At 35.3% G+C, this 27,365-nt stretch overlaps 1 protein-coding gene and 1 long non-coding RNA gene across 3 annotated transcripts in view; one reads left to right on the top strand and one right to left on the bottom strand.

Annotated features, from left to right (window-relative positions):
• Nucleotides 1-27,365, top strand: part of CNTNAP2 (contactin associated protein 2) — a gene marked incomplete at its 5' end in the record, with an annotated part of 1,047,398 nt that overhangs the window by 791,193 nt on the left and 228,840 nt on the right. The gene's annotated exons all lie outside the window — the stretch shown is intronic.
• On the bottom strand, nt 251-23,864 carry LOC310912803. 2 transcript variants are annotated; one of them, XR_014590719.1, is made up of 5 exons: nt 23,753-23,864; nt 19,701-19,810; nt 15,365-15,451; nt 4,932-5,107; nt 251-1,867 (listed from the first exon to the last, which is right to left on the bottom strand). It is a non-coding gene; the product is annotated as an uncharacterized lncRNA (long non-coding RNA). The 2 variants fall into 2 exon arrangements; XR_014590720.1 differs by lacking the exon at nt 15,365-15,451.

Below are 27,365 nucleotides of genomic sequence, written 5' to 3'. Positions count from 1 at the left end.
ACCAATTCAGTGGGAGTTTTATACTTCAAAGAAGATTTTATACCTGCTGCATAGGCAGATACCTATTAACTCACTTTTAATGTGACAATTTTTTTTAACCCACTTTCTTTTCCTTTGCTAAATTGTCTCAGAAGGGGGACCAGTAACAAAAAGCTATACTATGGTTTCGAATTCTAGATGTTCCCATAGAGAAATAGACAGACTTTAGTAAAAAAATACTAAAAAACTCATTCTGTGCTGAAAACAGACATTAAAACTCAAACCCACAAAATTTATTTTTAAAGTATTTGCTGCTAGCTGTTCTTGCTGTTCATACAGTTTCGTCATGGAAGTGTAGCAGCCCATTAGAAGTCAACTGTTGTTGATAGTAGTATTGTCATAATATTACCTTTGTCACTGAATAAGACAGGAGAAAAAAAGCCCTAATAAAAGGATTGCTTTCCTTCACAAATAAAATTAATTTATACAGAAAAAAGTATTTTTTACAAAGCTGCATACAACAATACTACAAAGTATTAATAATGAAATTAAATTATTAAATATCCATTACAGAAAAACAACATAAATGTTTCATAGCTATATTTGTGATATAGCATTTGCAGGTGCAATTTCAGTAACTAATGAATGCAATTATAACATGGACATTTAGGTAATTTAAATGTGAAGATAATTGGATAATTGCTTGTTCTAATAAATTAGTGTTAACAAGAAGGAATTGTAGAGAAGGAAATGTGTAACTTGAAAGCTTTTGGTGTTCTTTCAAGTGGTAGTTCTTTACTAACAAAACATTATCATCAGTGAGTCTTTTGATCATATAGGTCTGTTTTGACATAACTTCAGTGACTTTCTTGTATATAGGAAGAGAGAGAGGTACTAAGTGCAAGATTTGTAAGGATAGCTTGATTTCCAATCCAAATTCTATTCAGGTTTCTTAAAATTCAGATATTTAAATCTTTGAGGTGTTTAGACTGATGTCTCTGGTAACTGTTATTTAAAGGTTGGGGTGTATTTCCTTGTGTGTTTTGCAGGGGAGGAGAGGCATGTGTTTATTTTGGGATATTGTATTCTGTTTTTAAAGGAAATAACTGAATCTTTCTGAGTTTTTTATTCTGCTCTCCTGCTTCCTGTTTAGAAGTTATCTTCCTTGACAAATATAAAAAGTAAGAACTGAATGTATATTTTTCTTGTTTGGTTTTTTTTTTTTTTTTCCCTTCCAACTCATGCAACAGTTTTAATGATACAGTGATGTTTTGTCGGTTTTCTTCAAATTTGGAAAAGAGAAAAGTACAACAAAGAGAGATAACATCAATTATGTTCAGGTTAGCAACATTAGTAGGAAATTAAGTTCGCTTAAAATAAATTTTGGTCCTAGTATGAGAAAGATGTATGCAACTGTGAGAAAAAAACCATGCAACAAGTCAAGTTTTCATTCATTTCCATTTACCAGTGGTGTTAGTATGCATTGTTTGGTTTCTAACAGTCAGTGTGTCTGAGTTGATAGAATTGAGAAGAGACAAATCATCTCGAAGAGCCTTATCCTTCTTGATGGTAGGAAATAAAGATCTGGAAACTGTCAAACACATGAAACAAACTGCTAAAAATTTAAATCATTTTAAGTCTCATATTTTCTGGTAAAGTAGATAAAATTTCTATTTAATAGCATTAACAAGAATTTTCTTTGCCAAGAAAAACACGATTTTAATTAATCTTGTGTATTCTATTGGGTATAAGGTGATATGAGAATCCCCAGACGATCTCCTTTGGGAGTCTTGGATCTTCAAGCCTTGCATGGAATGAAAGGCAGGAGACAGCTGGGTTGTTAAGGCTGCTTCAAATATGGCATGTGCTGTTTTCTGTAAACTGTTGTCTACAAATGGAAACATGAAGATTCATTAACATTATGGTGTAATCGCAATAGGCATATTTTATACACAGTTTATATACACTGTTGGCATCTGAGTTATAGAGGTTTTAAAGTTGGAAACACAGTGGAAGTAAGATCAAAAGTCATCTTGTCTACATTGTTCCTGCTACAATAAAAATGTCCACTTGTTAGGCTCTTGAACATATTCTCCATCTTTTAACAAAACTAAATCTTTCTCTTTGAGCTTAATCTGCTTCCATATATTTTTGCATCTGTTTTGTGTTTCAGTGCTCGTGTGTTAAAACTTTACATTGCAGGTGAAACAAAAATGCCTTAATTAATAATTAAGTTCAATAAATGGAAATATATTGCCCAGGTTTTTAAGTGCTCAGTTCTGGATTTTATGCTTCTGAGGAAGAAGTTAACTACATTAATAAAAATTATGAGATCTAACCAAAATTGACCCTGATTTGAGTGAAGAGTTGGACAACTAGCCATTCTGAGGCTCCTTCATTCCATCCTTTGTTATTCTGTGATTCAGTTCTCTGAAAATCCCAAACAATGGTACCTAAAAATAAATTTACTGCTATGCAGCCAGTTACTAACTCCTGCTTAGTGGGGATTTTAATGATCAAGCTCTTGATACCATGCCAGATAAAATCAGAATTTCAAGTACATAATAAGAAAACTATGGCAAGAAATAAAGGAATTAATCTCCATTAAAAATGGATTTTAAAAAGAAACTTGAAGGGCACATCTTGGGAAAAAATAGATGTTTTGAATAATTTATAATCTCTCAAATATTAAGCAGGAGCAGTCTTGAGCAGTGTTGTCTTTGTGGCTTGAATGTGATTTTACAAGTGTAAGCAGATTTTTAGGTTCTTTTAACTTTTACATAGAACAACTTTTGATCAAGGGGGTGTACTCAGACACTCCCATACTGCTCTATTAATGGTAAATATCAAGGTACCCGAGATTGTCCAGAGAACATGGTGTGTGATTCATTTTGTTTCTAAGACATGTCTTCTACAAAAGGTTTTTATTTGAAGTCAGTAGCAGCAAACAAGTTGGAGGCTTCATTTGAACTGCCATTGAATTTTCCACTCCTTATTGAGTTCACATTCTCACCTATCTGAGCGAAAAGACTATCAATCAAAACTTCAGAAAAGTTAAAGGAGACAAAGAAGTCAATAGCTATAGGAAAAGGATGCTTTTCCTGCTAAAGTATTATGACACAGTTTATGGATCAAGCAGACTATCCGATCAGTAGATTATTTAAGTGGCAGAGAATTGAGGGCTTCTGCACAAACCTTGGATCACTGACAGAGCACACAAGCAGGAATCTTTGCAGGAAACGATAAAATCACTGCTACAGAACATCTCTCAGATATGTCCCAAAAGATAAGCGATAAGAATTGAGGGGACAGAAAATCCCCCTTTCAGTGTTTATCAACAGGTTTTAGGTTGAGCCCCCATCTCAGTCTCCAAGGGGAGAGGAAATAACAAGTGTGGTATGGGATTCAGGGTTTATGAAGATGGTAGGGATTTCAGGAACTGATAGCAACTGATGACCCAGCTTAAACATTTTAAGGACACTATTGTACATAGAATTTAATATCTTATAAAGCAAAAACCAAACAAAGCATGAAAAGTCATTCAGAGCTGCAAGTTCTGGAGCCTTACTTTTCAATCTCTCTCAATGGGTGTATTGTTTATTTAGTTTATTTGGGGGTTTTGGAGGTATTTTCTTTTGGTTTCGGCTGGAAGCAGGGGAGTGTTTGGTTTGTATTTTTTTACCAAATGTAACCACTAACTCGATGAGGTTTATCTTTCTGGGTAGGAGATCTCTTGAAGGGCAAGTAAAATTTTAATGCTGCAGTCCTGGGTAACTTTCTGTCTTATCTTTAATGCTGGTAATTATTTTCCCAATCAGTGTGGTAATACTGCTGACTTTAACTGTTTGCTCATAGATTAATAAGGGATAATTATTATTTAGCCTAAACTTTATCTTTTTTAATTTCTGTGCTGCAGTTTCATCAGTGGCCTTAAACAGTAATTCTAAGATGTCATGTGTGTGCAGGTGAAATACTTAATACATCACTAACAAGAAGTGGCAAGGATTTACCTGAAGGAGGAAATTTAAAAAGTGTTTCTACTGCTATCATTTTCTTATTTCTTTAATATGGTGGTAAAATGTGTTTTGATCATTGATATATTACGTCATTCTAAGGGATATGGAAACATACCCTATGTCTAGTAAGAATTTCAAACAGAAAATCCTCCTCTAAAATGGAATGTTATGGAATGGTTAAAATTAAAGCTTCATTTCCATAAGTCTTTGCTTAACTTTAAGACCCAGAAGTAAGCACTTTGAAACAAATATAGGCTTAAACACCTGATGTAGGCATCATGTACCAAGTCCTGATACCTTGATGCAAACAGGAGGCAAACAATGTAGACAAGATTACAGTGCTGGTTTGTTTGACTGAGTTTTAATTAGCCAGTTATTCTATACTGTCATAGTCACTTAAAATAGGCCAGTAAATAGAAAATAGCTAGAATAGTAAAATAATAAGCAATAATTATTTTTTCACACAGACTTCCATTTAAAGAAATTAAAGAGATTAAGGCTGGATTACTGCTTTTTACCATGGCATAAATCAGAGATGCTTTTTGTAGAAGTCATATTGATTTTAATATTTTGATGGATTGACCCTGGCTGAATGCCAGGTGCCCACTGAAGCCACTCTATCACTCCCTTCCTCAGCTGAAAAGAGAAAATATAATGAAGGGGTCATAGGTTAAGATTAAGGGCAGGGAGAGAGCATTCACCAATTACCATCATGGGTGAAACAGGCTTGACTTAGAGAAATTTAATTGAATTTATTAACAATCAAAATCAGAGTAGGCTAATGAGCAGTAAAACCAAACCTTAAAACCACCTTCCCCCACCCTTTCCTTCTTCCGGAGTTTAATTTTACTCATGACTTTTCTACCTCTTCCTCCCCAGGGGCACACACATGTGTGTGGGATGGGGAATAGAGGCTGTGGTCAGGTAATCATACACCTCTGCTGATCCTTCCTCTCAGGAGAAGGACACCTCACACTTCTCCCCTGCTCCAGTGTGGGGTTTCTTCCATTGGAGACAGCCCTCTACAGACTTCTCCAGTGTGAGTTCTTCCCATAGGCTGCAGTGTTTCATTAGCTGTTCCAGAGTGAGTCCCTTCCATGGTGTCACAAGTCCTATCAGCAAACCTATTTCGGCGTAGGCTCTTCTCTCCATGGTCCACAGGTTCTGCCAGGAGCCTGCTCCACTGTGGGCTTTGTTGATGATAATAACTAATAAATCAATAATTGATTTATAGTGGTTTAGCAGAACATTACCTTTGGGGGAGGGGGGGGTGGTTTTGAACAATCACTTGAATTTCAGAGCAAATCTTGTATGTGTATATAAAAATATTAGAATGTCCGTAGGATGACTATTCTTTTTCCTTCTTCATAATGTAATACAAAATACATATCTAAAATTCACATGAATTAATGTAAAGACAGTAGAGTGACTGTGAGTATTTTACATTTAACTTGAGTTGTAATTATCAAAGTAATTTTTTGTTGGACTGCAAGAATCTTTCCCAAAGTCGTACACTTCTCATGCATTTTACTTAATTTGCTCTCAGGTAATTTTTATCTGCAGTAGATATAATCGCCTTGATCAAAAACAATCTGCTATTTGAGTAAATGTTATTTTCCATTTACTTATATTTATCTTTCAGTTAGATACAATGTTCCCTACTTCCTTGGTTTTGGGAAACAGTTTTTTCTAGGGGATTGATTATTTAGGCTGCAGACTTTGAAATGTATTTATTTTATTTAAAGTATGTTTTTTGGCCTTGGCCAAGTTTATCTCCCACTTGTACATTATTGCCATGACTAACGTTTTAAGAAGGGTCACCTTTTTGTTTGCTTTAATCTCTGGAGTGCTGTGAAATGGCAGAGTTTTTGTATGGTTGAGAATATGGTCTGTTCTAACTTCTGTATTTGTGTCTGAAGAGGCTCCTTTTGCACTATGCTTTCATGTTCAAATAGCATCTTAATACTCTCTATTTGCTATATGTCAGTGAGTTATGAATCAGCCTTCAGATCACAGGTTTTTGTAAGTTGTAAATCTTCTAGTAAAGATCAGTCAGAAATTAATTTAATATTCTGAAACTGTCTGCAGTGGTATGCTAGTCAAATGACATTGCTTTATATTAAAGAATGAGCTAAAATCTTACCGATTTGTAGCATAAAAATGGTATTTGTAGCATACAATGGTTTTTAAATGATTCCTTACTTTCATTTGTTATTGGCAGTATATCCAGGATCATAGCTGCCTGACCTTTCCCATGGCTTGTGCACCTTTCCACCTGAGACAACTCAGTGAGCTCTGACATTTGCCAAGCTGCACATAGCCCTAGGAAGTCTGCTCTCTGTCTTCTGGGTGAAGTCACTAAGGCCTCTCTCTGTTGTGCAAGGTTTGCCCAGCAAGCTCCACAACAGACAAATGTCAAAAGTCTTGACAACAGCAAAGATTCTGCTGGAGGGACCATGCTATGATGCAAAAATCAGGTCATGTTAAATTTAAGATGTGAAGCACAGAAAACCTACAGCTTTAGTTGACAAGTTAAAATAAAGGATGGTGATGAAACATTTGGGCACATTTCAGTTGCAATGTTTAAAGGAATGTATCTAAGAAGAGGTTAGCAATTTGAAGAAGTTAAAACTGCTTTTTTACCTAGGGTTAGGCTCTTAGCCAATTTCAAAGAAAATTATTTAAGTCCCCTCATTTCTAAAACTATTTGCCAGCTGCTTGTCAAATTAAAACAAGGAAGAATTTTAGGTTTTTGCAAAATCTCAAAATCAAGTTGTTTGTATTAGGGTTTTCTTAAGACTAAATCCATTATATAGTCTAATAAGTTTGTAGTAATGCTTGGAAACACTTGAAGTCATCCTAACAAGCTTCCTGTGTGACCTTGTTTAGTGTGAATTGAATTTTCAGAAGACAGTTTTGATAATGCAGTTACCAAACTGCATGAAAACCATGCCATGAGAGCATCTGATGTATTCTTAAAAAGACCATAAGGATCTCAAGTGACACATTCAAAACTACATCCTTTCAAAGAAACATTTATTAAATTTGCTCTGGTATATGCTGTAAGTCATAGCAATAACCTTAAAATTCTGTTTTCAACACCTTATTGAGTTTGTTGAATTCCTTAGAGTATGAGCAGAAATGTGCAAAAAAAAAAAAAAAGTGTAGATGTTAAAATTAAAAACTTCTGTCATATGTATTATATATTTTTGTTTTTCCAAAGTAGTGACAGTGTCCTAAATAAATCACTAGTTTGACTATACTTTGTAGATAAGAGGTTTGTGCACAAAAATTCAAGATAAGATGATTGTATTCACTTTACTACATCTAAAACCTCTGGAGCAACTTTGAGATAATTACCTTACCATTATATACATACATACATATATATATATATGTATACACACACACACACACACATATGTATATAACTTCTTGAGGTCTTGCTGCTTAGTGTTAAGAATAATTAATTAATAGATATTATGGATGTAACAAAACAATCACCTTTCATTTGCCCTCATACTCCTTTTTTTCATAACAATTTTTCCATCTTCTGCCCCCTATCCTCAGAGGTGTTATTATACGAACACCATTCCTCCAGAGTTATATTTATACTCTTATCAAAGTCCCCATTTTTTAGTTCCACTGATATGGAAAGATTGCAAGGAGTCTATTAATAACATTTTATGCCAAGTAATGCCCTTTTATTGCATTTTCCTTAGAAGAAGTAACTCTAGAGCCCTTGTTCTGAGGTCAGGTGTTTTCTTTCTGTAATAAAGTTCACTAGTGTTGACATCATAAAGAACATTTTCAGAGAGGGAAAAGTTCTGACCTGTGACTTTACTTGTACTTTAATTATAGTGTTGCAATAATCACTGAAAGTTATAGAAGTCCTTGTCTGTCTCCTCTGAGCATTTTTCTGTTTTGGGGTTTACTGCTCTGTCACAAGTTTCTAATTCCTTTTGAGTGTAATTTTGATTTTCCGTGCATTCAAACCTACAGCTCCATGGCTTAGTACACTAGCACTTCCCACCAGGTTTCCCAACAGGGTTTCTTTCTTTCCTTGATCATTTCTAAATACATGATTTCACAACTTTTATTTATTTAGTGGCATACTCCTATTGAGCTAACTGTGTAGGCTGAAAACTGGATTCATTCTCCTGAAAGCTGCCATAACAAAATTTTGTTATCCTCAGTAAAAGACAACATTCCTACTCTTTTCCTTGGTATTTAATATTGATTAAAAGAACAGTATATTTTATTCATTAACAAAAATAAACTTATTTTAAATAAAAGATAATTGGACTTTTTCAATTGCTTAGGTAAATTTTTTCAAGGGTGATTTCTACTCGGTTTTAGTTAGAACGATTTTTAGGTTTTATTCTATGTATGTCTATATTACCTATTTTTATTTTTATTGTTCTCATTGCACAAGCCAAAATTTATACTGCTGTAGATCAGATTTGGATCTAAATTAGTTGTCTTAAATATTGATAAAATTGTAATCGAGGAAAGACAGTGTTTCTGTCATGGGGGTCAGCATTTGCAGAGCCTAAATAGGTCTTGTAGCTTTCACTGAACTTTCTGCTGATTACATCAGGTTTCATTACCCTGTTACCTCTGTGAAAATAAAGGCTGTGTCTTTACACATGTGCAAATTACCCTTGTTGGAATGCAATGGATGTCTGATAGACTTTTGTTACTATGTTATGAGCAAAGCTTTGGTTTAAACCTTAAGTATATACTTTAAATATATATTTCCAACTTATGATAACCATTTCTTCAGAGTAATGACTTCTGTAGGGATAATGTAGAAAGGATAACCAAAGATTATTACAGGGTTGGTCAGTGCCAGCACTGTTGGCCAATTTGACAGCTAATGAACCAATGTGATGTTGAAAGTCTATAATGTTCCAGTGAGCCAGTCATTAAATGCCCTAATGAAAAATTTTTGAAGGGATTATTACTGTTCTAAACCACATTTAGTGATTCGTAGTAGACATTTTCTTCTTGATATTTGCATTACAGGATAGAATCATAGAATCGTTTAGCTTGAAAAAGGCCTTTAAGATCATAGAGTTGAAACATTAACTTAGCACTTCCAGATCAACCACTAAACCATGTCCCTAGGCACCACATCTTTGGATTTTTGGATACATCAAAGAATGGTGACTCAACCACTTCTGTGAGCAGCCTGTTCCAATTCTTGGCAACCCTTTCAGAGGAGAAATTCCCTAACATCCAATCTAAACCACCCCGACACAAGTTCAGGTCATTTTCTCTTGTCTTAACACTTGTTACTTCAGAGAAGAGACCAATCCCCTCATGGTTACAACCTCCTTCCAGCTAATTGTAGAGAGTGTTAAGGTGGCCTCTGAACTCATTTTCTCCAGGCTAAACCCCCCCAGCCCTTTCAGCCTCTCCTCATCAGACCTGTGCTCCAGACCCTTTTCCAGCTTCATTGTCCAGAAACCCAGCCTTTCTCCTTGTTGACCCTCATACCATTGGCCTCAACCCATCGCTCCAGCCTGTCCAGATCCTTCTGCAGAGCCTTCCTACCCTCCAGCAGATCACCACTCCTTGGAGTCACACCCAGCTTGAAGTCACCTGCAACTCGGAGTCACCTGTAAACTTCCTGAGAGAACTTCCCCTCCTCCAGATCATGGGTCAAGACACTGAATAGAAACAGCCCCAGCACACACCACTTGTGACCATCCCCCAGCTGCCTTCTGCTCCATTCACTGCCACTCTCCAGGCAGATTTTTACCCAGCAGACTTCACCCATCCAAGCCATGAGCAGAAAGTTTATACGTGGGAATGCTGTGGGAAGGGGTGTCAAGGGCTTTACTGAGTTCCAGGTGGATAACATCCACTGCTTTTCCCTTGTCCACTGAGCAGATCACCCTGTCATACAAGGACTGACTTATTATTCAAGCAACTAATAAATCATAGGGCAATGCATTTGGAAATTCTGTAGTTTCTGTGAGTTTATCAAGCAAATTTTTACCAGCTACAAAGCCAGGCATACTGGGGTACACTAGGTTAGTAGTTGTTTTCAACTGAACTAATGGAATACTTGCCATGCTTTCTCTGCTGATACGTTGACTTTTATTTTATATTCTTTATATTGATGGCCATAGAGTGTTATGATCCATTTTTATACTGCTTAATGTCAATTTAAAATAAGTTGTGAATTGTAATTGAAAATACGAAAAAGGGAGTCTAACAGCAGGAGTTTGATAATCCTGTGGACTCAAATTCTACTTTCACCTTCATTCTGACCTTTATTACATTCCTGGAGGATTAGACTGAAAGCACAAAAAGCTTAAAATCAATCCAAGGCTAAAAGAAATTCGGACTAACTCTTTATCTCCCTACAAAGCTCATTCGTTCACTGCCTCCAATCCTGTTTTCATTCATTTTATCAGGAAAAGAACTTCGGGGAAGTAATTCCTTGTAGCTGAAACACTGATCTGTAGATTAATTAATCCTCTCTTTCTCCACTAGACTCATTCACTTACTAATACTTAAAGTTGAGTTATCATTCAGTCAAATGGAAAGTTTTTATCTTTATGTTTTAGAAGACTGCAGATTATTGTAATTTTTTTGACAAATCTCTTGACCTTATCTTCAATACAAAAAAGTGTCATAGTAAAACATGTCTGTAACGTTAAGTAAGCTAATTTAACACTGACCAGAATTTTGTAATCATTGTAGATGAGGATGGGCTACATCAGTCATAATTAATCTGAATTTGGACCAGAGATTTGTCATAATTTAGATCACCCAGTGTAAAATGGGATTCTTTGTCTATCTCAGGCTCATGACCATGGTCAGCCTTATGATAGCTTACTTGGTTCTCCATAGCTCATCTAACATAATGAAATTCTGCAGTACATCTTAAAATCATTCTCAAGTTAATAGTAAAAATAATTTTTATTTCCATTTATTCTTCTATAGGTTTTAAAAATTGTCCTGTTTTATACACAGTCTGCATATTTGTTTCTCCACCATTTGATGCAGGAACAAAGGCAATCTACCATAAATAGTTAATGCACGTTCTTAAAGTTGGAGGAACTGAAACACAATAATCTACTAGAGCCGAGATTGTCAAAAGGATTTAGTGGCCTCATTCTTATTGGTTCAATATCAGATATGACAGTAAAGGAGTGATATATCCTGATTATCTATAAAAATTTAAATTTTTAAAAAATTAAAAATTAAAATTTATCTATAAAAACAATTCAAACAAAAGCATGCAGGAAATGTCACCACATGTTAAGACCATGGCCTTAATCTTGAGGATCAGGCATTTCTTTTGCCATCAGACTCACCTACTAATACTTAATCATGAATTACAGTTGTTATCCTCCAGTCAAACAGAAAATTTTTACCTTAATATTTTAGAAAACTGAAGATTTTTGATTTTATTTTTAAGGGGTTTTTTTGGCAAAACATCTTGTATTTTGGTTTAAAATTAGTTTCAGGTTGTGGTCCCAAGAAGAAAATTTCTTTACTCCTGTTATATTTGCTGCTAAATAGTGGCTTGATGTAGTGCTTTTATTCCTGAATGCATCTTGAAGTTTACATAGCCACTGTCAGATTGACATTTAAGGTTGCCAATTTTAAATATTTCAAAAGGCTTCACTGAACTCAGAACTACGAAACAGACTGAGTTATAAAATAAACGCCTGGATGACTACAGATGTAATGGGTGATGTAAATAGATCCATCATTCCATTATGATGAAGTATCCATTTTAATTACTGAGGAAACTCAATGTTATTAACAGCTCTTGAAAGATTACTGCATAAAGGCTTCACAATCAGTTTTTTCATCTCAAGATTGAGAGTCCATATTTGTCAGCTTTATATCTTGTCATTCCTAATTTTACTTAAAAGACAGGTTTAACTGCCTTTTATGTGGTTGTGTCTTAAAATACACAACACCTAACATAATTCCAAAATATTCCTCATTTAACCACCACACCTTAAAATAGAGGTGTATCCCATCTCTTAAAAAAAATATTCCTAACAATATGAATCATATGATTTACAGAAGCATGAATTAAAGAAATATTAAGAAGACTGGCCTTTGGGTTTGAAGAACCAGAGGAAGCAGAGAAATAGAAGTCAAGGTTTTAAACTGGACATTTAAAATGGAGAGGTGTCTACAAGGAAGTAGTAATCTATTAATCAAGTAATAATGAAAATTCAATCTGTTGTGAATCTGGTTTAAGTCAATACATGGAGAAAATAAAAGAAATGTGACTAAAACCATATAGAAAGATAAGAACCAGGACAGCATACATAGTATGAAAATGTGTTGTGTGGGTGCGAGCAAGAGAGAAAGGGAAAGAGAAAGTGTTTCTTTCATTTGGCAAAAGAGTCAAGAATAACTAGTACTTCAATCTCAGCCACTTTATAATATTCTTTATTTTGAAGTTGGTCACCAGAGGACAGTATTAATCACTCCACCACTGGAAGACTGTTAATTGTAATGTTTTGGGCAGTTGATTCTCTTTGGGTTTGTACTTTTTTAAGCATAGTTACTCAAGAGCTTCCCATATCTAAGCTAAGACCATGTGACCATGTGAAAATCTTATCCAGCTGATGAGATAAATATTGATAATTAGACGTGCTAGCAGACTTTTTCCAAGTCTCTCACACAGCACTAGTGAATGGAATATAAGTTTTTTTCATGTCTTGCAGCCGTTTAACTTAATAAGGACTATAAATACTGTTTATTTAATTATTGAATAGGTAGGTTAAATATAGCATGGTACAGAGAAGACAGGTATCCTCTCCTCATTAAGAAAAAATAAACAATTTTTTTCCAGTGTGGTGAAGACAAGTTAATTTTATGTACCTATTTTTTGTAACTGAAACTGAGATCCAGTTTAAATGCCGGTACTCACATTCACCTAAAGACTGTATATAACCTTTTGGCTGTGACTGCCCAAGTTCCTACATGGGTTATGACCTCCTATGGTTTTTCACATTTCTGAAATCTGAGTTTTAATGTAGTGGTCCCAACTGAGGTCTTATTTCTGGGTAAAGTACATGTTGCTTGGGAACCTTAGTAAATAATGTCTTTAAGTTTTGAAACACTGTCAAAAACCAGTATTTTCTGCACTACAAATTGGATTAATTAGTAGCTATTATAATTTCCAAGTCATGGATCTGCAAACTTGCTCTAATAGGCTGTACATTCCCTGTATATCTGCCAATTAAACAGAAAAATATTAAAAGGGTAATATATGAAGGCAGTTTAATTTTATGTTGTACAATCAAAAGACTTGTAGTTTCCAGATAATATCACAAGGAGCTTAGTAACAGTTACCCATATTGTTCATGAATTATCAACTGATATAAAATACAGAGACCAGTTACATTCCTTCTACACGTGGCATTTGAAATATCACTATATGCAATTATTGGGAGAAGGTTTGTATCATCCAAGTCAGAGACTAAAATTTGTGGTTTACTTAAATCTAGCATCATATGTGGCCAGACTCATTATTTCAAAGATGAAGGCCAGCTTCCCTTTCTGCCATTTCTCTGTTGCTAGATTTACATGCACATGTGAAGGTAACTTAAGGTTGCTCACAGCTACTGCTCCTGACTGAAGTTTCCTGGGAGATCTAGGGTCCTAGGAAAACCAGCAGATGTTACCTCTCTACTAGAGAGTCATTTACTTAGGATAAGTGTATGGTGAGTCAGGAATAAGGTGGACAATAAAAAGTAAAATTCAAAAGAACTCTTTAAGCTTCCTTGGCTCAGTCATCATATGAGTGCAGCCAAGGGCAGTATTTGTTTGGTGGAATGCAGACATATAGCTATCAAAATAGATACAATTTTCCCCTGAAGGTTATCAATACTAAAGAATTGTCTCTACTAAATGTGTATCTTTAGGTCAATTTGTGAGAAGTGCTACCCTTTCACCAAACCTATAACATCCTAGCAAACATGTTGCTTTTTTCAGTAGTTTTGTATGGCTTAGAAACAACCTAGTTAATTAACATCTTCAAAGTAGTCTATTTTAGCCTAGGTGGACATTAAGGACGGGAAATTGAATTACCTCAATGTAAAAGAACATTTGCAAACATATGACATCATCATTATATTTTTTTGGAAATTGTCGCAGAAATTGTTATTTTAGTGGGCTTATTTTTGCACTTGCCATGCAAGGCCTCGATATATTGTAACACTAGATACATAAAGTTTTCTAAGTCAATGAAACAGCATTTTTTATATTCTTAGAGGAAAAATGTAGACTTCAGGAAATATCTCCAACAGTGTTAAAGTATCTGTTTTCAAGACCACCTGCTGTATACTTTTAAAACAAGTAAGAATAAAACTCAATGCCCAGCAGAGCCTGTTTGAATTCTAATAGCTTCAGTAAATGCTTCCTGGTAGAATGGAGAGTCTGTCTTAACTGCTACTGGGCTCTACATGCCTTTGTGGCAGGCAGGAATGTTCTGTCTCTTGTTGAACACCAATGGTAGGTGAACTGGAAATGGAGAATGAACCTTATTTTCTATGTTATTTTCATTCTTTTTTTACTGAATGAGCAATTTCATTTTATTTGTGTTTCCACTTTGCAACAAGATTTCCAGGTAGGCTGATGCTTTGACATGTGTAATAATACATCACTTCAGGTGAGACTATTTAAAGGTTTTCTATTGTTTTGAAGACAGAATACAGGACAAGCTCACCAATACATTTCAGCAGCTTGGTGCCTGTTGGCACAAAGCAGCCATGAGCCTGACTTAACAGAATAGTTAAATTGGTTTTATGGGCTCTTTGTGCTGAGGGAATATTGTAAAACAGCTGGAGTGCATTGCTGATGTATCTGGTCCTAAATTGCTTGCATGGTATGAAATGCTGTTGTACAGCTGTCTCATGGAGACCCTCTCAAAACTGCATTCATCTAGTGATACTGCACCAGCAGACTGGGGCTTTAAAGGAAGGCAGCTGGTAGGTACAACATGAGGAAGGTTTCATCTTAGTAGACCTGATGTACTTCAAAAGCATCATTAATCTCCTTTCAGTTAAAATAATAACTGACTGAGACATCAGAAGCATCTATATAAATATGGTACAGATCAGACATGCATTTCAAGGGGAAGTGCCAGTCATTGCTCTTCCTGCATTCTGGTTCAGATCATGAAACCATATTGTAGCACGCATTTAAATCCTTGTGAATGAAGCAAAGCACAACTCTGCACTCTGGTAGTAGCCCTCCTGGACCCCAACAATTAATGAGCATTAAGTCCACAAGACTAGATTAAAATTTACCCAAAATACCTGCAATGATGGAGTGCAGGTGCTTACCAATAACTCTCTCAACTCCAAGTCTGCACTTACCTGTTTTCTGCTACTTGCTAATGCACACAGGCAGAGGGTAAGGTATTGGTCCATGCTACTTTCCAACCAGGAGAAATTCTAGGTTTCCTGAAATTACTTGAGTTCTTGCCATAATTTCTGGATGCTTGAGGTGGGAGTCTAGCCCTTTGTGAAACCCAAGTTGAATTCTTTCCTTTATGTGATATCACAACAAAAATTTTTAATAGGTTTTCCTCAAGTTTTCTCTTTTGCAACTTATCTTTTTTAACAACTTTATTGTAATAACATATTCTGTCTCCAGCTGCTCACCACAATAATTCTTTGTATGTTCTATGGATCTAGAATTCTCAGAGTCTGCACATACACACCCCTTCTTTCCCCTCCCCACAAAGAATTGTGAGTTAAGACTTCACACGACTGGGTAATTTCTCTGAGGTAATAAATAGATAATTCTGGTTTTAACACAGCAATGTCAACATAAAGGTGGTGCAGGGATATTATTTACATAGGTAACTCTTGTGCAACTTCATACTTGGTGACTTATCAAGACAAACCTTTTTTGTGTCATATTTCCCAAACGCTTACAGCCGAGTGTCATACAGTCCAGACACACCTTTGTGAGAGATTCAGGGTAATGAGCATTAGCTATTAATATCTTGCTCCCTAACACAGTGCTTCCACTTAGCTTTGTATTTTATCTGGCATTTTGGGGGAGGTTGAGCCAGAGATGAGCTCTCCTGCTGCAGGGAAAAGATGAGATTTTCCGACTCAACATCAGAGGAAAAAGCAATGCTGAAAATTAATTGAATCAATTAGAGGAAAATATAATATGCTGACTTAAGTGCACAGACAATGGGGTTTCTATTGTTGCCCCATGTACTTAATTTTAATTACCGTCAGCTCATCAGCATAAATCTTCAAGCACTGCACATTACGAAGTGCTAATTAGTAAATGGATGTTGCACTGAACATTGGCTTCAGTTTAAAAACTAATTGAAGATTTTATCAAATCCTTGACCCCAAAAGTCACATTGTTTAGGCCAGGTGGAGATAGTATTAAGAAAATAAAGCACTTGTACAAACACCTGTTATATCATAAAATCATAAAATCTTTTAATAATTTGGGCTGGAAGGGAGTCTTAAAGATCATCTCATCCATCCAACCCCCCTGCTGCCATGGTCAGGGACACTTTCAATGAGATCGGGTTGCTCAGAGTCCAATCCAACCCAACCTGAAACACCTCCAGAGATGGGAGATCCACAACTTCTTTGAGAAACCAGTTCCAGTGCCTCACCACCCTCACAGTAAAGAAGGTTTTCCTAATATTTAATCTAAACCTACTCTCCATCCGAAGTCATTCCCCTTTGTCCTGTCACTTCATGCCCTTGGAAATAATCTTGCCCCATCTTTCCTGTAAGTTTCCTTCAGATACTGAAAGGCTGCAATTAGGTAACCCCAAAGCCTTCTCTTTTCCAGGCTGAACAATCCCAGTTGTCATAGCCTTTTCTCAGAGAAGAATGCTCCATCCCTCTGATCAGCTTGATAGCCCTCCTTCAGACTTATGGATATAATCAGCTATAAGTAAATGAAATTCCAAAGCTACATGCAGATTGCACACTCAAAATTGCCAAAAAGAAGAAAATGCATAATCATTCTTAACCTTCTGAGTGATCTTATCAGGAACCAGCAATTATCCATAGTGTTTTTAGGTGTCTGAGTCATTTTAATTAAGTTTCATCCAGATCCTTTGATCAGTTCCATATACCCTTTTGTTACTCTCAACAAACTATATTACATAAATAGTAGTTCAGAAAAACAATTTTTCTTGAATAGTCAATTCTAATTTTTTGTTTATTTTCTTAGATCCAAGGTGACAAACTATATTTGCATGATCAATTAAAGGGAACACTACAAGGTCTTCCTGCTCTCACTGTAGGGTCTTTGAGGGTGGAATTCTTACTTGACTGGGTTTACATTTGTATGATTGTATTGGTCAGAATTGAGTTACACTTGAGTTTGAAGAGTAGAATATAGTATGGAGGCAAATAAACAGAGGATTTTAATTAACAAAATGAAATCCAGAAACTAGTCATTGATAGGATTCCGTTCTTGTATCTCTTCTCTGTGATGGCCAGTGACAAGACCTAAGAGAATGGCCTGAAGTTGTCAGGGAATGTTTAGGTTGAACATTAGAAAAAGATTCTTCACCCACAGGGTAGCTGGCTCCAGGAACAGGCTCTCCTGAGAAGTGGTCACAGCACCAAACTTCCTGGAGTTCAAAATGTCTTTGGACAATGCTCTCAGGCCCATGTTGTGACTCTTGGGAATGGTTCTGTACAGGGCCAGGAGTTGGACTTGATGATCCTTGCGGGCACTACTCAACTCAGCTTATTCTGTGAAATAATAAGTATACCAAGTTCTTTGGTGAGGCCAACTAATATCCATGACCACCCACAATCTGAATGACCAGTTTCTAGATTTCATTTTATTAATTTAAAAAACTTCCTACCAAAAGTATAAAAATAAATAGGTCGGTTTTTCATGTTTTCAGAGATGCTGTAGCTGTAGCAAAGCCTGGCATGCATTCATGTCATTAAGTAGTGGATTCTTACAACTGAGAGATATCACACAGATTTTGTAAATTTGTAGGGCCAAATGACATTACATCTCTGAAGCACAGTCTATTTTACTAGCAACATTAATACTTAAATCTGTTTTTCATGCTACTGTGAATTCATAGTCTGTCTGAACCAAGCAGATAAAATTTATGCTGATAAAATTCTCTTCTATGCTGAAACTTTAAATATAAAAACAAATCTGAAGAATTTTCCATTACAGAGAAAAAAATGCTTTTAATCTGGAGCAATTTTTTGATCAAACCTTTTTTTTTAGCTTTTTTCCTGTACGTAGTTTACAGCAATTCACAAATAGCTGTCCATTCACATACCCAAGTACTGATTTATAGTAGCATATTTTTAAAGATTGACCAAAGAGAAGAAGCAATCGTTGATAATTCATGAGAAGCAAAGCAACATAGCAAATCACTAACCACAGTTAAATGTTTGCAAGGGAGCAAAATGCCAATTTTAGAAGATTGCCTTTCTCAGCTTGAAAACCCATCTAGTACCCAAAATCAGAGAGCTGTCAGTAGAAAGAGATGTTGAAGAAAATTGGCATCAGTTGCTATGCTACAAACATATTTATTCCCATAAACATCACTTATTTTTATATTAAGCATGCACTTTTAAGTGGCATTCTGTAGTTTTTTGTTTGTTTTTCAATTAAGCAGCTTGGTTGGCTGCTTGACACCTATCTAAGACACATACATAATTTATGGTTGGTTTTCAAAGTGCTTGTCTTTGTTTTCATTGTACAGAAATGTCCTCAAAGCTATTGTTTAAAAAAAGAATTTCCAGGGAAACAGTGTCATTCTAGCCATCATTTGGCAGGATCTTCATATTCCAAACCAAGTGAAATATTACAAAGGTCTGAACAGTAAGAAAGTTCAAACTAGATTATTCCTTGTTTTCAAAACCCTATGGTTTCATTTATGTTTCTAAATCTGTACATACAATCTTAGCATTTGGCTCTTACTGTAAAGGAAAAATAATGAATTTTAATAATTAGAAATTAATATACCCATTATGCAATTATAATAAATTATTAATTATATACTGTATTATATTAATATATAATTAAGCCATTATCTGTATAAGATTTAAATGGTTTTGCGTTCATGAAATGCACAAGTAAATTTTCTTGAAACTACAAATTATTTTTAAATATATTCTTCTCAGAAGGTATATATGTTATTGCTCTTTTGTATCTCATATATTGTAAATCCAGTCTAAAAAATATATATAGTAAAACTTTATACAATCAGCTGGTCTACATATACATTGTGTTCAGGTGTGGTATACTATCTGATATATCTTTCCATTGAAAAATCATCTTTCTTATGACCCTAACACAGAACTAAATCAAAGAGGTTTACAGGAAAAATGTTAAATCCATTTCACATGACAAAGGACAGTGTAAATAGTCCTTCACAGTCCTATTTGCTGATCCAAATGTGATGTCATTTGATTCTTCATACCAACATAAGAAACTTCCTTAAAAAATAATTCCTCACCAAAGCTCACAATCCGTTTTCAGAATAATTTTGACTCACAGGTGAAAGGCAGTGCTGATTTCTTTATTCAGATTTATCTAAGCTAGACCCATACCAGACATCAGCTTGCAGGAGCTGGCATACAAATGAGCTGAACGAACTCCAGAAACTCCAGGAAGTTGTTTCATTAAAATATAATGGACCTTCTTTCTGAGAAAAAAAAAACTTCAGCTCTTCTTATTTACCTGCCAGGAGTCTGTATTGGGAAACTGGTCACATGCAATCCATCCAAGTGCATGCAGATACAGGAGACTTCCAATAATATCCAGTAATGGAGCACACCACAAAAATATCTCTAGGTGAAAATATTCAATATGAGGGAAAAGACAGAGCAGTAATTTGCAAGGGCCTTCAGAACAGAGATATAACCAAGCACATACATAAACAGATTTCTTCCCAAAAGCCTGGCCAAGAGTGCTGGCTATTAACAGAACATTAGCAGTAACATTTTTAGTCTAAATAACAAGTAATTAGCCAACCACATTAAATAATAATGAGAGCTAGTAATCATATTTTTATCAGCAAAAATTAGCCTGGACTCATTTTAAAACAACATTTAATACAAACAGCTTAATGAATATGTAAAAGGTAAAAGTTATGCACAGAATCAAATGTTCTCTGCAAACCAAAGATAATTACTATATCCTGACTGTTATGCATGAACTTCTATAGAACAGTTGTTTCCCTACTGTTCATTCTTGTGCATACATAAATTATGGCACTTTTCTTTTAATGTCTCCGAAGGACTTGTATGAGAATAAAATAAATTGCTGATCAATTTTGATAAGTCTTTGATCTGCATTTTTGATACACAATCTTTGAGAAGCCTATCCAAAGAATAGTAATAATCAAATATTAATGAAAAACATTGTTACAAGAGTACAAGGGCAAAGTAAGTATCTTCTCTGTGTAGTACTAAATAATGCAGTGAGGAGTAGGCTGGATTTATACAGACACTATTGGTGTCCTGAACTTAGGGTGCAGAGAAGTAATCCATAAACATGGGTGGTTTTTTCCAGTGAGAATTCTGTGTCTTAAACTGATGATGAAGTGTAGTGGCCAGTAAGATGATTTCCTATGAAATAAAGAGAGTTGGGATTGAAGAAGAGAAGGTGACATAATTAAAGCCTGAAGTATATGAACAGGACACAGAAAAAAAATGGAGAAAGACTTTCTAAAAATGCATATCATGACAAGATAAAGGGGAACAGCATCAAAGTAAAAGAAAGTAGGTTATATTAGGAAGACATTAGGAAGATATTGTTACTGTGAGCATGGTGAGATACTGCAACAGGTTGCCCAGAGAAGTGATGGATATCCCATCCCCGTATGTGATCAAGGGCAGGTTGAATGGAGCTCTGATCAACCTGATCATGTGAAAGCTGGTCCTGCCCATGGCAGGAGGTTAGAACTTTAGGATCTTTAAAGTCCCTTCCAACCCCAGCCATTCTGCGATTCTATTATAATAATTTAATATGTCCTAGAAGCCGTGCCTTGGTGACTGAAGTTATCGATCCTGGCATTGTCTTGTGAGACAAAAGACTTGAACAGTATTTCCAATAAGTGTCTTTTCAAGCAATGTCTTTATGAAGAAGTTAGACCAAAACCTATGGGTTTTCTTTAGCCTCAGCTGTCTTGAAAGTGATTAAGCTGGTATTCCATGACAGAATTCTTCTGTTCAATAGTCTGATTCTTGTCTGTATTTTTTAATCTAGACCTACAAATTTAGACAGAACTAGCTTTTTCAAACATGCTGACCTAAAGAAAAGTATCAATCCCTTGTACAGCACCTTCAAGAATTTATACACTATTATACACAGTCTGTGTCTAAGCTTAGAAATACAATGTTTGTAGTACCTTATGAAGAAGTTAGATAACACTACAATAGAATTAGTATAGGTCTTGTCAACTAAAAGCCAAAGTTGATTAAGTCAAATGGTAGCAAGTCAACATATATTAAAGTAGGCAAAGGCTTTCAGAGGAAATGTTTTTAGTATTCTGTGATACATCTTCAGCAGCTTCAGTAGACCTGAACCTCCATTCATTTCTACTCAGTCATTTGACATGATGTCTCAGAACTGATTTAAATCAAGTCTTTAGAAATTTGGAGAAGACTATTAATTTTCTCATCTCTGATTTCTCAATGCTGCTGAGATTTTTCCCAAATATTACTGCAGTGCATTTAAGGACTATAGAACGTGACATTGCCAGAATATATTGCTCAATCCTTTCTTATACTACATCCTCTAAAAAACCTTTTTATTTTGATAAATAAGAAGCCTTGAATGACAAATTATACATTAGTATTTTTAAGGAGAAACTTACTAATATAGAAAATTAGGGACTTGAATTTCTGCTTCCATTTTCTGAATTTCCTTTTGCTTTCAACAGCACTGGCTCAGTTCATTAAAATTCTCTCAACTGTCCGAAACAGAAAGTAGGTATAGAATTAGGATAATCTCTCTATTGTCTATAAGGGCTTCTTGTGACTTGACTACCATGTCCTTTCCTCCAGTCTGTTTTTACTGTCATTCTAAATTGAAATTATTATGTGAATATTTTGTAAATGTCCATTGTCCACTACTCAAATGCATTTTATTAATATTCATCTATAATTTTTGAGAGAAGTATCTTATATCTATGCCTGGTTTTCCTGGCAAAAGCCTGACACAGATCAGGATTACTATATTTGTTTTAAATATAGAGGGTGCCATCTATATATAAAATATGTATAATCTATGAAATAATATATAGTATATATTTTATATTTTATGTTATATATTATATCCATGATCAGGTTATATTATTTTTATCAATTTCAACATAGAAATTGTACCTTTGCTGAATTTAGTTCCATCTAGTGAACTTCAACTATTACCATGCCAGACATTTGTGAAAGCAGAAAAGAAGAAATAAATGTAACATTATTTAGAGTTTGTACATTATGTATAGAAGTACATTGTTTATCTTAACGCATCCTGATAGATGTAAGCTGACATGGAGTGCTCAGCCATTGCTCTGGAAAGAGTCTGAAAATGTCCTCTGTGTTAAACATAACCCTAATCTTTTGGTTTGTTTTTTAGCTTTTTATAAGTACTCTAATATAGTAAAATTTAACTTCGCTTGGCTACCCAAAGCAAGTTTGTGAAGTTTTTTTAGCACTTTATGTAATAAAATTCTTACAGTTTGGCCCAATGTTTTCTTGTTGGAAAGAAAATAGTCTGAAAAAAGCCGCCAAAGCATTCTTCCTTAACAAAGATGATACTTGGATTTCTACTCAACAAATAAAGTCACTATAACTTTTAAGACTAAAGACTCAACTTTGTCAAGTGATGAGTAAAATCTAAGTATTTGTCAAAAAACCACTTTGTTCTGGTTTTATGTGCATGAAATGTCAGTCATCACAACAGGGTCGAAAATAAGCAGTATATAACTAAGTCATTTCTCAATGAATGTGGCATATGCAGATTTAAAAATCCTATATTTTGTCTCCAAAACATTCTGGACTTTTACAACACCAGGATTGCACTTTCCATTCTGTAGAGAAATCCTTGTAGCAGTAGAGCTAGGAATGAAGAAAGCATTCTGCTTATGTGCTTGCTAATTTTTAACAGCTCTATAAAAGTTCTTCACAAAATGTAGCAACCTGAAAACCTCATTATTGATTTGTATGGGACGATTTCATTAATTGATTTGTCCATCTGATTAAATTAAAATGTATCTGTTTTATTCAGGCTTGTAATGAAATGTCTTTGTCTTTTAGTTGTACTTGATAGCTGTATTAAGGAACTTGTTCAGCACAGAGAAGTTGTAGCTCTAGGTGTTATGGTACTAAATGTGATGATTTATGTGGGTGTTTCACAACAATCAAGCTGTTGAGGCATTGTTTCTGCTCTTGTTAAAAGGCTTGAAGATTCAACGGAGAATTTGAAGTAAGAAAGTCAAATATAGGGGTATTTTTCTTTCTCAGACACCATCACTCACAGGAAAATTCTGTTGATCAAATTATACCATCAGCAATTCCTCAGCAATTCAATCCTGTTTGGGTGCTGACTTCTGGATGACTGATCATCCCTGCCTGCTGGCTGTGGGTCTGCACAGCTGTTACTGAGCAGGATTTGGTAAGCAGTGCTCTCTGCAGTGTACTAAAAACAAACACCACTCACTCAGTCTCCTGTTTCTATGCCAGTGTTAACATGCACAAAGTACTGCTATAAAGCAATAGTAGGAGATTTACCTTAGTCCTTCAACTAGGCAGAGACAGTCAAAGGCATGGTGGGAGTGGATGTGGTGAGCAGGGACATGCTGTTTTGCACAGCTGCTCTTCACAAGGGCAAAGAAGGAAGCTGTGGGAACAAGGTTCAGGAGACACAACAGTTAATAATTGTTGTGCCTTTGCTGTTTACGTCTTGAATTCACAATTTCTTCTTCTGAAACACATTTTGAGGATTATCTTAGTTATTCAGAAAGGATATATTTGTTATTCTGTATGATGAGTCTTAAGCCTACAAAATTTCCTAGTAATTGCACAGCTGGGAATCATGCTGTCTTCTGATAGAATGAGTGGCAACTGAATTTAATATCTGAAACATTCTACTGGACTTAGACATAAAATGTGTGCTTGTAACATTAAAATTTTATGTGTACTAGTAGGAACATGATAAAATATAGGAAGATTGTTCTAACATGATTTCTGATTTTTTAGTTATTTCTTTGTTATTTCATTGGTGCCTGACTTTGCCACATTCTTACAGGAAAATTGAAGGGGAAGTACAACACACAGGAATGTTAAACTTTGCTGAATTATATTCTTGTAGTAGGTAAAGTCTCCACAAAACTGTGAAGTTATTTTGAATGAATATATTTTATGGGATTAGAATTTTTTAATTCATATATTTTTAACAAGAAGATTGTCTTGTCTCAGCTTTTTCTAAGTTTTTGAGGTGTGAAATATTCTCCATTAATTTTGAAAGCTTAGTGATCTTGAATACCTTTGGAACTATAATGCAGTAAATATTTTTTGCTGCTGGTTAGCAAAATTGTATTTATCTTCTTCTCAGGTTCAGGTTATATACTCTCACCTCTTATGTTCCATATTCTGCTTTTTTAATTTGATACCTCAAGCACATTAAGCACATGTAAAATGTGCTCTGACAGTAATTCTACAATTTTTAATTACATCTGTGTGTCCCAGGGTGTCGTTTTCTAACTGTTAACTTTTGTGATTGTAATTTTGAATTAATACCTAATATATTCTTTCACATTCCAAATATGGTGAATGAGTATTAATCCTCATTTGCAATATACATTTCTTATAACTAAATTATTGGCTGCCTCCACAGAGTTATTGCTCCCCTGTAGAATTGCCTCTTACTACTTTGATAACTTAAGCCTTGCAGAAATCTCCTTGTGGGCAGGATCCCCGCTGGTTTGAATGAGAAATTTTACCTAAGTTTAGTTCAGAAGGTAAGGCCAAAAATATTGCCTCTAAAAGCAATCCATTTTCAGTTCTTAAGTTACCAGACATACTTTGATGTGGTAAAGAACTCAATAGCATATTAAGAGAGAAATGCGTGCTTCTAATTTAGTTACGCACATGATGTCTGAATTCTGATGCCAATGCAATTAAAGAGTAAATTTTGAAAATAAGTGAAAAACACCACTGAGAAACCGGGGTAAATTGGATCAAATCCAAGCCCAACGCAACACTTATTGACTTCAGTATCCTCCAGATAATTTTTCCATTTTTCTAATCTAAGACTCAAAGATTGTATATGAATCTTTACTCCCTGTGTGTCATGGTTTAACTCCAGCCAGCAGTCAAGCCTCATGCAGTTGCTCATTTCCTCTCCCACCAGCAGGATTGGGAAAATGAGAAGGGTAAAAGAAAACTTATAGGCTGAGATAAGCACAGTTTCATACAGAAAGCAAAAGCTGCACACACAAGCAGAACAAAACGAGGAATTAATTCACCTCTCCCCATGGGCAGGCAGGTCTTCAGCCATCTCCAGGAGACAGGACCCCATCACATGTAACAATGACTTGGGAAGACAAAAGCCATCACTTCAAACATCCCTGCTTTTGTCCTTCTTCTCCTCATTTTATATACTGAGCATGATGTCAGATAGTCTGGAATGTCCCTTTGGTCAGTTTGGATCACCTGTCCTGGCTGTGTCTCCTCCCAGTTTCCCATGCAGACCCAGCTTCCCAGCCAGTGTGCCCATACAAAAGCAGAAAAGGTCTCAGCTCTGTGTGAGCCCGGCTCAGCAATAACAAAACCTCTCTATATTATCAACCCTGTGTTCAGCACAAATCCAGCCATACCAGCGAGTCTGAAGATGGTTAATACTGTCCCAGCCAAAACCAGCAAACCAAGCAAAGAGCCCTTTAGGCTGGTATATGTGTTGTTGCTCGGAGTCTCATTTAGCTACTTTTTTACATTTCTCAGTCCTGCTGTGAGATTGGGACTTTCCTGGACTCTGCATTCAAAAGCACATTCTGAGTCAATGCATATGCAGTTCCACAAAGATCCTCATTTCACTGAAGTTTTTGGTGGCGTGATCACAATTAAAAAACACAATACTGTAAACAAGCTCTGGTTCAGGCAAATTTAAGTTTTCTTACTTAGGAAGAGATAAGTGATGCAATTTGTTTTACTGGTAATAATGTATTTTAGTCGTGTACCAAGATTTTTGACCTTCTAATCTTTTCCAATACTTTGAATACACTCGTATCATAATGGGCATTCATGCAAATAGCCAAATATCATGAAGTGTGAGAAATGCTCAGAAATGTTACCTAGGTTTAGATTTTAATTGCCAAGGTGCTCTCAATCCACAAAATAACTTCAGCATAAAGCCTTAGAGGAGGGCCAGGGTAGCCCGACTGACTTTCACTTTTAGAGAAAAACAGGAATCTGAATGCTGTTGCAAGGAAATCTGGAATCTGAAAAACAGGAATCTGAATGCTGTTGCAAATCTCAAATATAAAAGGTATCATACTTTTAGGATAAGCACAAAACTCTCACTAGTGTCAGCAGAATGCTGTGAATCTAAAGATATCTGCACAGATATTTGCCTCATGAGCTCAAAATTAAATAGAATTATGTACATTATGTTTACAGATCTGTACCTGACCAAATCTGTTTTATTATAAAGATTAGTACATTTGAGAAGAATTGTATCCATATTTTGCTCTTAAGTCTTCAAGCACAGAATGTTTATGATTAAATGAAATAACTAAACAGCATTTCCCCAACCATAGTTATATTTTCTTTCTGTTGTATGTGATTATCCTGTCTGGATATAAATATCTGAAGACCATGTAAAAAAGGGGGGATTTCACCAAACCTATTTTTCCTTTCTATTGTGATTTGATGAATCCAACTCTCCCCAGTTATCTTAAATCTTTCTTCTTTTTCCTTAAATATGACACAATTGCAGTGAACTATGGTTGCAGTGAGAATTGTTCTTTTATATCTATTGCAATTCAAATCAAGAAAGTGAAGCTATGCAATTTACACTCAAGCAGGGAAGTGGAGGGGAAATGCAGTTGTAGTGTCTGTGGAATCCTCAGGCGCCAGTGTTCGTGGATGCTCTCTTCAGGGTCTCTCAGAGGATCTCAGCAGGAATAGTTCTGAATTAATTTTAGATCAATGATTAGGGAACAGTCTGCCATAAAAAAAAAAAAAACTGATATTTTTTGATATTTAGAGATGAATAATTTCTTTGTGTAGATGGGAATGGTACAGTTTCTATAAAATTATTTTGTATAGTTCTGAGTGAAAAAGAAAGATTGTGGATACAAAGAATCAGCTGTTATGAAGTCCTGTTCTAAGACTTTCTTGTCTT

The sequence above is a fragment of the Zosterops lateralis genome (assembly GCF_965231275.1).
Source record: "Zosterops lateralis genome assembly, chromosome: 1".
Lineage (NCBI taxonomy): Eukaryota > Metazoa > Chordata > Aves > Passeriformes > Zosteropidae > Zosterops > Zosterops lateralis.
Note: the sequence above shows the minus strand (reverse complement) of the source record. Positions and strands in the feature narration are given on the sequence as shown.